The sequence below is a fragment of the Notamacropus eugenii genome, chromosome 2 (genome assembly GCF_028372415.1).
Source record: "Notamacropus eugenii isolate mMacEug1 chromosome 2, mMacEug1.pri_v2, whole genome shotgun sequence".
NCBI classification, from domain to species: Eukaryota; Metazoa; Chordata; class Mammalia; order Diprotodontia; family Macropodidae; genus Notamacropus; species Notamacropus eugenii.
In genome coordinates, this window is record NC_092873.1 from 358,754,454 (window position 1) to 358,769,804 (window position 15,351).

At 37.0% G+C, this 15,351-nt stretch overlaps 1 protein-coding gene across 10 annotated transcripts in view; it reads right to left on the minus strand.

Annotated features, from left to right (window-relative positions):
- The window catches only part of STAT5B (signal transducer and activator of transcription 5B), a 68,122-nt gene that overhangs the window by 40,666 nt on the left and 12,105 nt on the right, over positions 1–15,351 (minus strand). Inside the window, exon 1 of one of the 10 annotated variants that reach the window (XM_072646500.1) lies at positions 11,683–11,749. The exons of 8 other annotated variants lie outside the window; for them this stretch is intronic. The gene's annotated coding sequence lies outside the window, so the exon portion shown is untranslated. Of the gene's footprint in view, positions 1–11,682; positions 11,750–15,351 lie in introns of those variants that run through there. One more of the 10 variants, XM_072646503.1, reaches the window with a different exon arrangement.

Sequence of the window (15,351 nt, forward strand, 5' to 3'; positions counted from 1 at the left end):
TGACACCATTGAGGAACCATTTAATGAGAGACAGTCATGGCCCTTGGGCATATATAGAAAAGTAAGGCAAGAAGTTTGGGGGAGTCTACCCAGGGAAGAGGATTCCTCTCTGTTCCCCTCCCCCCTCAGTTGTAGATTCTAATAGTAAAGCTATTTGCCCAAAAGGAGGAGATATCGCATCAACAAGGTGGGGTCAGTTTATGGGAGTTCAAGGAGCAGTTGAGAGACAGTAACTTTGAGGACTGTGGCCCTGGCAGCAGAAAAGAACGTAAGGATTGAACTCTAATGAGGTGTTCCTAAAGAAAGGAATCCCAGACCCTACAGCTCCAGAGCTGGGAGATGCCTTGGCACATACTTTCTCTATATGTGTGCCTCATTACCTCTGTCTCTCAAGTTACTAAACACTTTTCCCACTGACACAGTATGTATTTATGGGAGACAGAGCCTCAGGTTTAAGAAAGATTGTTTCATTAAGTAAGCCATCTTAGTAAGTACTAATCCAATCTACTGGTCTATCGTTAATGGAAAGCTCAGTGATGGGAGCTCACAAGCTATAGTTTTAGGAGGAGTTCCTGTATCTCTTGAACTTTGAAGTAGAAGCTGTCCTATGAGGAGTACTTCAGAGGGAGTGCTATATAAGCTTTTCAGGTTAAATGGAGCTAAAAGCACATTCCACTCAGAAAAATATATGGGAAAGGAGGAACAAGAACATTCATCTTTCTCAACAGAAATCTCCTTATGAAATAATACTGAAGAAATCCCAGAGTAAAGAGCATAGCATTCTTTGCTCTAAAAGGCGCAACAGAGAGCACAAAGATGAACATTGCTCTCCTTTAGAGCAATAAATAAGGACTCCTTTGAACAGTGAATGAGAGGAGGAAAAGAAGGAAAAAAAGCATTTGAAAGAGTTCATTTAATCAGATCAGTTCATAGCTTAACTAGCATATTGTCTACAACTAAACTTGTTAGGTCCTTTGGAAATGTGTCTACAGCATTGTGTTATAAGGTTCTATGTGGTTTCCAACACCTTAGTTTCAGGTTGCGGTGGTAACGGAGGCACCAGTTTTGTTTTTTTGTTTTTTTTTGAAAGATATGCTTTTGTTCTAAAGCTTTCGGGCTTTGATCATAATGGTGTATTTAACCCCACCCCAAGAATACTCAACAGTCTGAAATGAAAATCTACTTTAGGTTCAAGGAAAAACTTATTAAGTGTATTGTACATGCAAGAACTCACTACTATTGCCCACAGTGGAAACTGTCTACCTCAAGGGAGAAACAAACAAAAAAAACCCTTCATTTTCAGCCCTTTCCTGCACTTAAGAAATGACTAAACTCTTCCTCTTAAGTAAAGCCAAAAGGGTAGCTAGCTTCAGGGGAAAAATGGGCATACAAATCAAAGATTAGTCTAATCTGACCAATGGGTTTTGCTGGCTAATATTAACTATGCTTGGAAATTATGTTTCAAGCCATACAAATTTAAAATGTAAACAAAAAAGGATAAAGATCACTTGACATGAAACAAGACATGGGCCATCCATTCTTAAGGGTTAGTGAACAATGACAAACCTTCTAATCCTACTAAAGGAACAAATCCAAGGGGTTTAGGAATTGACAAATTCTTATATGTCAATAAGAAATCATCTTAAAGTACAGAACTTTACCAAAATCTAGGCCCTGACTACTTAGCGTTAAAACTAAGATTGACATATCTCATAAGTACCAAAGTTGTTAGTTTTTAAAGCTCAGAACAAACTAATTTTTGTTAGACTTTTGTTCTTACGTTCCCTATATATCTTAAATTGGGGACATTATTTTGCTACACTCTATGTCTTGAACTTGGATCTTCTGTCAATAGGACAGTTTTGCATATATAGTCAAAATATCAACAAATAAGAGTATTACCACTATTTATTAAATTTTTAGGGGTGAAAACTGGTTGCTAAAATCAGTTCTCCTTAAGCTAATAACACAGGTCAGACTCAACAACCAGAAAAGTATACTTAAATACAGATTCATTTAATGTTAAACTTCTAGAGATATTCATATGTCTTGGTTCATGCCATAAGTGAGAAAAACTAATGACATGAAGAAATTAACTATTTGCAACACATATGGGAATGATCTCAGATTCTTTTCACACTGAAAATTAGTCATTTACTTTTGACCCACATGGCTGTCTGAATGGAGACAGGATGCCCAGTTCACCTACTCTAGCAAAAGTCTGAAATTCACCCTAGATCAAATAATGATCAAGAAACTTAATGAGAAACTACAATATGTGAATTTTTCTATCCCAGAACTGCACAAAATGCTAGCCAGTAGTCCACGAGCAGTAGGAATGAGAACAGGAAAGCCTGTGACAACACAGGCAAACAAGCTTTGGCCTCTCAGCATGTCCAGAGAAGGGTCAGACTCACTTGTAACTTGCAGAGCTCTCTATCCAAAGACAGCAAAAGTGGAAGGCTCCCTGTTAAAACCCTAGGGTGGATGGTTACAAACCCACAACAGGGGCCCCCAAGGAGTAGTAACCTGTGCAGACATGATAGTAACCAATACAAGTGGCTCAGTCTGGAGCTCTTCCACTCCCGAGGGTTGCAAGGTCCCAAGTACCTTATTCTAAGATGCCATAGAGAGCTCTGAAAATCTAGTGCTCTGAACCTCAAAATCCATGAAGGGCCTAACCCATGAAAGAGATCTGTGGAGGAACCAAGTGACCAAGGGCAAGATCAACCAGGGTTGACCACCCCACCCAAAAGCACAGCAGATACCAGAGACTGGTTTCAGCACAACCCATCAAGAAAGATGAGTAAACCAAAGAAGACACTAGCCTGTATCAAAAATTATTATAACTCTAAGGCTCCTCCAAAAAAAGGGAGAGGATAATTCCGTAACAACTACAAGCAGAGACTCAAAGGAAAAAAAAATATGTAGAAGGAATGAAGCACTTGGGGCAGCGAACAGAGCATCGACCCTGAAGTCAGGAGGGCCTGAGTTCAAATCAAGGCTCAGATACTTGGCACTAGCTGTGTGACTTCAGGCAAGTCACTTAACCCTGATTGCCTCTCCTTTCCCCTTTCCCCCCAAAAAGAAAAGGAATGAAGTATGAGACTAAAAAACTAAAAATTATTGAGGAAAGAACTGGAATAAAAATAAGTAGCTTAAAAGAGAAAATAGTAAACCATAAGCAATTAAAAGAGAAACTAAATTGATCAAATAGAAATCAATGATTTCAGGTGGCAGCAAGAAAAATTCAGAAAACTGAAAAAAATATTAGAAGATATTTGATATAAAAAACAACTGCAAACCAAGTCAACAGAAATAACTTGAGAATCATTGGACTCTGCACTTCAAGAAATCAAAAATGAAAACTGCCCTTAACTATGAGAACAGAGGGTAAAATAAAAATAGAAAAAATCCATTGATCACCTCCTGAAAGTCCGAAATGAAATTCTCAAAGAAGCTATAGCCAAAAGTCAGAGCTCTCACATCAAACTTAAAAAAAAAAAAATGCAAGCATGCAGAAGGAAGCAGTTCAAGGACCAAGTAACCACAGTTAGGATTCACACAAGACCTGGTTGCTTCTACTTAAAATGAGAGGAGATTCTGGAATTCAGTATTCCAAAAGGCATAATATATATAGGGTTACAACCAAGAATAAACTACCCTACAAAGCCAAGTAATACTACAGGGGGATATGGATCTTTAATAGATTAGAGATTTTAAAATTTTCTGGCCTTAGGATCCCTTTATACTTTTAAGAACTGTTAAGGATTGCTACCCCTTCCCCCCAAGAGTTTCTTTTTATGCATGATATAACTCAGTATTTTCCATATTAAAAATTAAAATGTCTTAGTATTATTATAAAATAGTTTTGACCTCGTGGACCCATTGTGAGGATCTTGAGTACTCTCAGGGTTCCCTGACCACACTTTAAGAACTGTTAGACAAGAAGATTTTCAAGCATTTTTCATGAAATGCTGAGCATAAACTTTCAAATGCAAACACAAGAGTCAAGAGATACCTAAAAAGATAAATTTAGTTGACCAACTGGAAAAAAAACTATATAATGTTGTAGTTGGTAACATTTTAATAGGAGAAAAAGAAACAAGTGTTCCTCCGAAACTTTAAAGTCTTCAAAAGGTATGGAGGGAATTAAATAAGAAAAACAGAGGACCTTGGGGTAGATTGGTCATGTACTGAAAATTTTATGAGAGGAAAGACAAGGAAGAATAAAATGAATACGTTACTGTTGAAAGGGAGTAAGAAGGGAGTGGAACTTGCTATTTCTCATAACTAGGGTTTATAAGAAAAATGCACAAATATGGGAGAAGGGATAGAATTAGAATGAACATCACATTTATCTGAAATTGAAAAAAGGAGAGTTCAACAAACACATGCGTGCACACACATACAGAGTTTGGTGTAGAAATACAACAAACTCAATAGGAAAATAAGTGAGGGTGGGTGGGGGATTAAGACAGGATAATACTGGGGAGCTGGTAGTTGCAAGCAAGATAAACATCTTGATCCTGAAGGGGTTAGTGAAAGGGGAAAAGAGGAAAAACCAAGAACTAGAATCTAATGGGGTGTTCATTAACTGGGGAGTAGCAGAACAAATTGCAGCATACAAATGTAATTATTTCACTGTAAGAAATGACAAAAAGGATGACTGGAGAGAATCCTGGGTAATATGAACTGGCAACAGAGTGAAGCGGGCAGAACTAGGAAAGCCATACATATAAGGAAACAACTGTAAAGAAAGACAACTTCGAAGAACTTAGCAATTCTAACCAATATGATAACCAAACATGTCCCTAGACCAGTGCTTCAACATTTTGCTCTCAGAATCCCTTCATAGTCTCAAAAACTGAGGACCCCCTTCTTCAAAGAGTCTTTGATTATGTAGACTATATCTATTACTGTAGTAGAAAGTAAAACACCTTGGTATCATTATGAAAAGTTTTGATTTTGAGAGCCTCTAACTAGATCTCAAGGACCCCTAGGGGTTCCCAAACAACCCTCTGAGAACAGCATCCCCAGACTCTGCTACCTATCCTCAGACAGAGAGCTGACAGACTTAAAGTAAGAGACAAACACTTTTTAACATGGCCATTGCATGGATTGATTTTGTTTGACTTTGCTTATTTGTTACAAGAGCTCAGTAAAAAGGGATTAGTAATACCAAACACCAAGAAAAGAGAGAGACACTCAAGTATTTTTTAACGTATAAAAGAGGAAAGCATGAAGTTCAGAAGGAAGCACAGATAGGCAGGGCAGTACTGAAAGTAATATATAAAATTTATTATATACTTAAAAAAACAAGCAGTATGAAGCAGAAATTAACAGTTTCATAAACAATCCTCTTTTTGTATTCTACTACATATATGGAAATGTATTTTTTATATTTAAGTTCAAAATTTTAAAAAGGAAAACAGTCACTTAAGAGGAGACAACCTCTGAACTTAAAATACTATTGTGTAATACGTTAAGGGAAAATTTGGGACAAGGACACTGGGGCAATATCCTACTCTTATGAAAGAAGTCTCAATCTGTAATTTCCTTAGTCAGAAATGAAATCAACATTATCCTGTCACCCTACTGCTCCCATTTCACTCATCTACCTCCATCCCAGTTTGATTTCCATGTGTGTGACAGGTGGGGAAATTTCTGGCTTTATCAATATAATTTACCACTTCTTAAATATTTTGTTAGACTTCCATGTTAAACATCAGCAACAAGACCCAAAAAATAAAGGAAATTTCAGGAACACAGCAGAAATTCAGTTAATTCTTTCATGTTGTTATTTTTACCAGTGTGAAGTTCATTAACTAGAATCCCTATTTCAGAAATAATGATACTGATTCACACTTTAGCAACTGGTGACGGAGGGACTGACTCAGCATTGATTCTGATCAAGGTAAATACAGTGGAAGCAGCACCATTTCATAAAACATCGTGACAAGTTTGTAAAATAGAGATGACACATAACTAGGACTATTTCCAACAAAGAAGAGAACTGCCTGAAATATAATGATGCTAATGTGAGCAAAAAAAAATCAAAGGAGGCTTCCTCATTATGCAAACTGTATTGCTTCTCTCTAATTATATCTCAAGAAAGAAGCTGAATACAAACGGAAGCACTACACATTTATCAACATTTCACTGCTTTGGTTACCATGTACACAACTAAATACAATCCAGAAAGATTTATCATTGTACCAAAACAAGATGATGAGGTTCCACATCCAGAATGCAGATGAACGCTAGAAGGATGACTCAGTACTAATGACATCAGTCAGACAGAAATCATACCTATTTTCTGCCTTCTGAGAGTTCTGCAACTCCAGGATAAAATATTGATTCATGATGTTATTTCAGTAAATATATGCATCTACAAGCTACTTTATATCCAAGTTGTATTTCCATGCACAAAACCAAATTTAGGAAATGAAATATCTTGACTTGCCATAAACAAACCAACTGCCAAAATCACAGGCTGCTTGCTCAAAAACTGTCACTAATTAGCAGCTGCTGCTGTAAAAAGAGTCAATCTTAATGCCAATGAGAACATATTAACCTGAAAGAACTAGTGACATGGCACAGGGAAAGGATATTTTATTTTAGTAAATTTCAGAACTTAACAAATTTGGAAGTCAACCTGGGTGAAAATGGTTCTGTTTCTATTTATAGTTAAACAACAATAATAATAATTCATAATTATGTGACTCTGTAAGACTTACAAATCACTTTCTTGACAACAAATCTATGAGACAGACAATAAAAACTGACTCCATTTTACAGTTAGGGAAACCGAGGCTCAGAAAGTTGATGTAATTTGCCTACGATCACATGGTTATTTAGGGGACAAGATTAGAGGTCAAGTCTAGCAACTCCAACTAGTCCAGCACTCTGACTGAGAGATTCTGCTATTACATTCTGAAAGTAAACAGATTTTAAGAACAAGAATAAAAAGCTGGGGGAATGGTGGAAAGGGTAATGAATTATACCACAGTTGTTCCTTGGCCTACCCTTCCCCACAGAAGCCAATCTTAGTTCTGAATAATTTTTCACTGTGGATTTCTGTCTGGGACCTTAAATGGATGTATAGACAACAGATAATATTGTTTTAGAAGTCTTTCCTAATTGAGTGTTACGTTGTCTAGCTGCTGAGTTCTGAGCATTTTATGGTGCTTACTTTATGATCCCTATTCTACAGATGAAAGAATGGTCACAGATAACAGCCTCGGTACTTCTTCTCCCTGGGCCTCTGTGAACTCACACAGACTGATTTTCTGCCTCCACCTTGACCACACCTTCATGTCTTTGGATGATCTTCTTTTTCCTTTGTTCTCCAAACGTGATTGTTCCCCAAGGCTTTGTCCTTGGAATTCTCTTCCATCCCTCCAATGATATTTCATGGAAAGCTATCTGTCCTATCTTACATATGCAATCCTATTCTATTATTATAGTAATTCACGTATAAAACTTGTCTTCCTCCAATCAAGTCCACAAGCATTTATTAATCACTTACCATGTGCTAGGTTCTGTGAAAAACAGTCCTTGATTTCCAGGAGTCTAATAGGGGACGCAATATGGAAAGAACTATATACAAACATGATATATACAGGATAAATTGTGGGATAATCTCCGAATGAAGACACTAGAATTAATGGGAAACAACCTTCTTGCAAAAGGTGGGGTTTTAGCTGAGACTTGAAAGAAGCAAAGGCAAAGAAAAAGGAAAGAATTCCAGGTGGGATGACAGCCAGTGAAACTGCATAGAGCTGGGATGTAGAGCATTATGTGCAAGGAACAGCAAGGAGGGCAGTGTCACTGGACCATAAAGTACTGGGAGGGGAGTAAAAATGTAAAGAAAGCTGAGAAAGTGGGAAGGGGTTAAGTTATAAAGGGTTTTAAAAGTCAATCAGTGGATTTTCTATTTGATCTCAGAGGTAAGAGGAAGCCAATGGAGTATATGGGATGGAAGGGAAGGTGACCTGGTCAGATGGACTGGCATAAAGAAGCAGTGGAAACAATGAGACTGACCAGTAGTTTAAGTTTGAAGTAATGAGGACTTGCATCAGGGTACCAGAAGAGAGAAGGAGGTATATTCAAGAGATATTATAAAGACAGAACAAACAGGACATGACAACAGAATGGATACGGGGAGAGAGGTTAAAGTGAGAAGTAGAATTTGATACCTACATAGTAAACCTGGATGATGGGGAAGATGGTAGAGAAGTCAGGAAGAGGGGAAGGTCTGGGGATAAAGAAAATAAATTCAGTTTTGGACACAGTGAGCTTAAGATCCACAGGACCTCCAGTTGGGGCAATAAGGTGGCTGGGTATAACCTGGATGAAGATCCAGCAAAGCAGACTGAGAAGGCCCTATCAGAAGGTAGGAGGAGAATCAGGAAGACAGAAATGTGTTGTTATTAGCACAGTGCTTTATACTTTAAATAGCTGATCTATAAGTGACTGTGGTTCTTACTTAATTAATTTGCTCAATATAAGAAAAGGTGGGTGATTGGTAGAAACCAGCTTTACTAATACTATTTGTGCTATAGTTAAGTTGTTTTAAAACTGTATTCTGCTTAAGAGCCTTTTTCAATATCAAAATTCTACAAATTCCATTTCAATTCATACTTCAAATCTACCCTTTCTCTATTCCCTAATACAATTAGCATATCTCTTAACCCACTGTTTTTATTCTTTCCTCTTTCATCAATAATAATCAGATCTGCCTCTTTTGACTCAGAACATGGTTCTTTTAGTTTCATTTCTATAATGTCCCTTCTCTCCATCCTAGTGTGCTTTCTTCCAACTTGATTCATATCATAGGCTACCATTACTGGCAATATCTCCTAAAGTCCCTACACAAACTTTAGAGGACCCTCAGGAATCCCAATCTGAGAAACAACCCAATAATATTTCTAATGTCCTCCAGCATTATTTTAAGATGGCTGAACATACAACCTAAGTCTAAATATTAAAAAATAATACCAAGATGAAAGGCTTATAGATAGACAATTACTTTATACTTTGAATTTTAGTTAGGGTCAGGCTCTCTCTCTACAACTACTCAAAGACTTGAATAAAGAGAATATAAGTATTTAATTCCTACGTGAAGCTGCAATTAAAATCCCTCTTAAAACTGAACTCTTCATGGTCTTATGCAGGGTCATTCTTAATATCTATGTAAACAATTACAACAATGTACCAGTAATTTTCCAGTTCATAATCAGGCTGGAAGAACAACCTACTTTACAGATCATGGGGAAAGACTAATCTCTGATATTATTGTCTCTGCAGACCTATCAAGAAGACCTAGAGGAGATAAACCTGCAGACATACAGATTAGACATCACATTTTCTAAAGCCTTAATAACACCCTGGGGGCTAAGTGACAAGCTGCTGAATTAACCTGTCTTTGGACATTTATTGTGTTTTCACCACTGAGGAGAAATTAGGAACAAAGGAGGAATCCAACTGATTTCCTAACCCATCCTGGGATAATGGACTAGCCAGTCAATTCTCTGAGGTAAACGGTCATGTCACAAAGATATTGTGCTAACAACCCTCTGGTTTCAGCACAAATACAAATGTCTTTCATTTAATCAAATATGATCATCTAGTCCAGCTTGTACCTGAACAAAACCCTTTCCTCAATATTCCCAACAAGTGATCTCATTCAGCCTTCACTTATAGACAAAAGTGAGGGGAAACCCTCATTAAGTGTAGATACTAAGACAAATCCAGTTTTTACAATGTTTCTTTATAGTGAGATGAAATACGCTTTTTTACATCTTCTACCCATTGCTAGAACTAAGGAGAACAAATCTTATTCCTCAAATACAAATCAGCCTTTCAAATACTTGAAGAAAACTACATGTGGCCCCTAAATCTTCTCTCCATCCCCATTTCCTTCAACTGATTGGACCTTAAACCATTCTGGTTGCCTCCTCTGGAGGCTCTCGAGATTATAAAAGTCAATCATAAAATGTGATACCTAGAAACTTAATACTTCTAGATGTGTTTTGACTAGGGAAGTGAACAACAGGTCTCTCATCTCCTGCTTTTTGGATATTGTGTCTCTTTTAATGAAACCTAAGATAACATTAGATTATGTTGCCTCATATTGGGCTGGTAGCCCACTAAAAACCTCTGGCCTTATTCATTAAAATTGATATAGTTACACTTTTCCCATTTTGTACTTGCAAAGTACAAAAGAATAGGACTTTACCATTTACCTTTAGCTTTCCAAAGAAAAAAGGACAACTCCTTCCACCCCCAGCCCCCAAAGTGCACTTTCATCTTACTCTTGCTGTCTTTAAGTGCAAAAGTCTGTTTCAGGAGGAACAACTATCATCTTTCTTGAAGAAACCTCATCTAATTTTCTCTGTAACAACATTAAAATGAAGATAGAAAGGAAACAAGGCTCTTTCCATGATCAGTAGTAGCTTTTCTTTGGATTCTGACACAAACATCTAGCTAATAAAGACAAATTTAACCAGACTGTTCTTATAGCAACAAATTACACCCTTGAAAGTTCTCATAAGTAAAATAAACAGCATGCTATCAATTTCTTTTTTTAATTGTTTTCTATACTTCTCTTATGCTAGCAAAAAGAACAAAACCTAAATATCACAGAAACTTGGAGATAAACAAATGCAGTAGTTCTTGGCCTGCTCTGGAAGACTTTTGAAAGACTAAAGGAATACAATAAAATCAGGCTGATCCCAGGGATTTGGCCTGCCTCGGTGAAAGCTCCTTAGTATCAGAGCTATTTCTGATAAAACCATGACATAAGGGCTCAGATCATTTTAGTGTAGCATTAGATCAGCTTTTGTTCTGGATATACAATTTAATTATGAAGATAATCCTCTATGCTCATTACAATCAAACAATAAAAACTACATATCTTTGGGAGATCATTTTCAGATCCAATCCCCACCAAAAAAAACAAAACAAAACAAAACAAAACCAGATCATAGAGTTCAAAACTAACCAGAGACCTCAAATTTCTACCGACAAATACTGAAAGACATGGTAGGAGGAGGCTAGAAAGCATATACCCATTAAATAAAACAAATATGAACTCCATTACAATAATTACAAACACACACACGCAGAGATATGCCAAATCTCTGTAAAATGAAAAGACTTCAAGCCCCAGAGAATGGTCCCTTTTTTTTTTAAAGTTCAGTACAATGCAAATTGTGGAATTTTATACAAATTCCAGAACAAAAGACTTTGAGATTCCTTGGAGTTTCTTGTAATATATTTAGTTTATAAGTTGTAACATTGTGGTTAAAAAATTTCTCTTTACATCTTTAAATTATTAATTCCCTGTATGTTAGAAATTTGAAGAGCTCTTTCAGTAGATCGTTTGATCATAGCCATAAGAAAGCGGATGCTTTAAATGTTCTCATTAAAATTTCTTTGATACCATGTTAAAATAATCTTCAAACAGTTTCCAAAGGTCCCCTCATGGTTCAAGCTACCAAACATCTGATTTAACAGTGTATTTCTGTCAATGTCCAGGTTAACAGAGTATAACTACATTTACACTTGGTTCCCCAAAAGCCACTGAATATGCTTTAAGTTTTTTTCAACAAAGAAATAAAAAGAGGGACAGCTGACCTGGAGAGAGGAGTGAGAAATATGAGGTTTACTGCCTACCTGGTTGACATAGGACTTCTCAACAAGGTCACATCTGAAGTTCCATATTTCCAAGACGTTCTAGCACCTTCAGAAGCTGGTATGCCCATTCACCTTTGGAATCAACCCCACTGAGTACTGACTGAGCATAACGTACAGAGCACTATGCTGGATGCAGAGGGAGACACAATGTTGGATAAGACATGGAGCTTATATTCTAGTAGAAGGATATGACATATACCCAACTATTAAGCAAACGAAGTACAGAAGATAGTACAAACAATGTGCTATGAGAGGTCCAAGATAGGAAAACGTATTCCATACTGGGGAACAAAGGGGAATCAGGTAAGTGTCTTAGAAGAGGTATGCTACCTGGGCTAGGCTATAAAGGAGAGAGGGAATTTCAAGGGAAAAGAAGCAGAATTCCGAGCAGAGAGAATATAAACAAAGCCATGAAGAAAGGAGTATGTGAGTTAAACCCAGGGCAGTCCAGTTTACAAGAGGCTAGAATACATGGAGGGGAACTGTAAGAGAAAAGGTAGGGAAAATGCAGTTGTACCTAATGATGGAGGTCCTCAAATCCCATGATGGGATAGTTAACTTTTGTTGGTAGGCAGAGAATTAGTGCAAGTTGTAGGGAAAATCAGTACATAAGAAAACCTAATCTAACAGAGGTAAGAAGGGAAAGAGAGTGGGAAGCCAAAGCTGATGCTGCAACAGTCCAAATGAGCAGTAATGACAGACTACTAAGATTTAGAAACAGGAATAAAGGAGAAGATGCACCAAAAATTATGCTGGAGGTAGAACTGAAAGCCCTCTGTGCAAGTCTTATTTCTGATGTCTGTGATAAGGAAGTAACCCTGGATTCTCCAAAACTGTCAGCATTGTACAAGCTCTGGATTATTCCACCAAAAAAAAAAAAAAAAGGCTCACAATGATAGAAAGATATGGAGAAGAGACTCTTTATCTGTTATCCAAGGATCAAACAATCTGAGCTATCCAAAAGTGGACTAGAAGAACTTCAGGAGGTATTACATTCTTCTTCATAAGGGGTCTTCAAGTGAAGTCTGAATGACCACTAGTCAGGCATGTTGTAGTGGAGATTCTTTTTCAGGAATGGATTGGGTCAGGAATTCTGAGGTTTCTTCTAGCTCTGATATTTTGTGATTCTAATTATGTAAGGGGTGGCTATCAGATGATTTTTTTTTTTTTGGCCACCACAATAAAAGCGTCTATTATTGTATGAGGGGTTATGATTTTCATCAATAGAAGGCCAACCTACGCTGATGAAATTATGGACATTTTAAAGTACTGAAGAACTTAAAGAACCTGGCAGTTGCCTGAACAAGCAAGATAAGAGAGAGGGGAAAAAGTAAAACAAAACAGCATATATCTTTAAATGAGAGACTGAGAGAATGACAGTACCACTGACTGAAATAGTGAAGTCAAAAGATGAATCAATTTTTAAGGGAGAGATAATAAACCTGTTTTTGAAGTGTCAGAGGGACATCCAGGTAAAAATAGGTTCTCAGGGATTAAGGTCTGGAGTTGACCAGAGAGGTCCAGATTGAATATAAGAATCTAGAAGTCATCTACACTGAAGTGATGGATGAAGTAATGGAATAAATTAATTTGCCAAGGATATGGAGACAAAAGAGACAAAGAAAGACAAAACTTTAGGAGGTAAAGTAGGCTTACTAGAAGAGATATACTTAGAAGAGAAATCATCAAAGTAGACAAAGGCGTTAGAGCAGCAAGAAGAAAAGCAGGAGACTGTGGCATCTTGTAGGTCAGAGAGGAAGGGAATAGCCAGTGGAAATGGCAGAATACTGAAGATTTCATAAGATTAAAGAGATGACTGCAGAGGCAATATCCTAATAAGGGGCAGGAAGATACGGGATAGGATCAGGACTACAGAGAGGGAAGGATTAGCTTCAGCAAGGAGAACATTTCTTCCTCTGAGAGAAAGGAAAAAAGAAGAGATCTGATGATCTTGCAAAATTTTAAGAAGTGGTGGCAGGAAGCTTCCATCAAATGTCTTCACTTTTCAAAGTAAAGTTGGAAGCTACTTCATCTCCTGTCGTTGTAGAAGGGTGGGCTGCATTAGAGAACTAGAGAACAAAGGAACTGACTTGGAAGAGTCAGTGTGAGGAATGAGAAAGAGGATCAATAAGTACAGGAAGACTGCTGAGCATAAGAAACTTCCCAATTAAAGTTATGTAGCATAAATCTATTATGGATGAAATGAACCCAATTTCATGACTTTGGGGAAACAAAAAAGACTTTATTCCCTAAAATATTCTACCAAAAAATCTATAGAAACTTTTTGGGAAAATATGCCTTGAAAAAAAACTTTCCCTCTATAAGGTGGGGATAATTCTGTCAAATTTCAAGCAGTTTAAATTCCAGTGGATATCTGTGAATATTACCATTAGTTAAGTCATGGCTTTTCCTGTAAGCTTTTGTCTAGTCATACTTACTCTCCACTCCCCCCCAAAAAAAACTGTCTAAAGGGGAGTTTGCAGTATAAATTACCCTAAAATAAGGTGATCTGTTTCAGCATTAGAGGGATGCTTGTCAAGACAATCTGCCATCTCACCACCACCAACTGCCAAACCAGTTCTCAATGAAAGGCAGGTTGGCCCTAGGGACCAGGGAATAACAGCACTCCTCTCCATGCTACCACCCAGGCTTCCAATAAGATCCTTAAAGCTGTCCTTCAGGGGAGCAGTCCTTGTGGAGATGCAATCTGATAACTGATGATATAAATGCTACAGCTATAGCTACTGAGATTCCAAAAGGAAAACTCTGGCCACCAAAGTCCTTGTCACTTTTAAAGGGTTTAACATGAGAAGCAGATACAGTTTTATCAATAGACATGACGCTTAAGAAGATTAATTACAATCTGCCTCACTTATGTGCCTCTTGGAATCACTAGGCCTTTAATTATCAATCCTGTAGTTCAAATCTCCAATGTATGTTGTTTCCTCCTATTCAAATGTCAAGTCCTTGAAAGCAAGGACTATGTTTCTGTTGGTAACCCCAGTGCTCAACACAGTGTTTTACACATAATAAACATTCAATAAATGTTTTTTCATTCATTCCAAATATGAGCAAGGTCATATTAGGAGATAAAGCAAAATTTAGTATTATAAACAGAAATTCAGCATTTTCTCCAATGTTCCTCTTTGTCAAAATTTTTCGGGGAATTCTCCATCTTTAAAATGAAATTTTAATCCAAAAGTCCATTTTTAAATTGGCTGTTTGGAACTCAAATCATTTTCCCACAGAACAATAAAGGGTGGGAAAGTGTCCAGGCGAGCCCACAAAATACACTTGAACATATAATAAACTGAATTGTAGTGGGAGTTTTTATCTATTTCATTTTGAACTATCTATATTCATCATTTTTATCAATAACTTAGATGAAGCCAAAGACAGTACATTTATCACACTTACAGATGACATGAAACTGAGAGATAAAAAATATTTGCATGACAGAATAAGCATTAAAAAAGATGTCAAAATAAATGACAGAAGCAAACAATTTAAAAGTTCCAATAAAAAAAACTTGATCACTGATTCAGTTAATTTATTGTGGTGTGTGCTGCAAGATATAGATCAAACCTCCTTTTTTTGGCCATATAACCATACAACTTCCCAAGCAGTTTTTCCCCCCCAATTATAGTG